Raw genomic sequence first — 498 nt, forward strand, 5'->3', positions numbered from 1 at the left:
TCCAGTGTACTTTCTGTTATCATCTACATTCCAGAAGACGTACCCAGTTTCCCCCAAAATAAGACATTCCCCTGATAATAAGGCCAATCAGACTTTTGAGTGCATGGCAACAAGGCCAAGCACTTATTTCAGGGTTCAAAAAAATATAAGACAGGATCTTATTTTCAGGGAAACACAGTAGAATTATCAAGGTTGTCCAGAACTCTGGTAGAAATAACTCGGTCTAATAAACAAGGTAGGTATAATAATTCTCAACTAATGTGATATGGATCTGTGCCCCCACTTCCCCAATTACAAGTTAACTACTTGGGAAAAAAACACAACACGATTCCAGTACTTCAAACTTTGCACAATTCGAACAGGAAGTCCAGAGTGTTTACTATGTAAAAGCCACATTCCCCTTTGATCCGTGTTCCAAGGAGTTTACTACTAAAACCTACAACTAAGGGCTCCAGGCTGGAATTGATACACCACACAAGCAAACTTAGTAACCCGCGA

The sequence above is a fragment of the Pantherophis guttatus genome, chromosome 5, assembly GCF_059756535.1.
Source record: "Pantherophis guttatus breed Tessera chromosome 5, ASM5975653v1, whole genome shotgun sequence".
NCBI classification, from domain to species: domain Eukaryota; kingdom Metazoa; phylum Chordata; class Lepidosauria; order Squamata; family Colubridae; genus Pantherophis; species Pantherophis guttatus.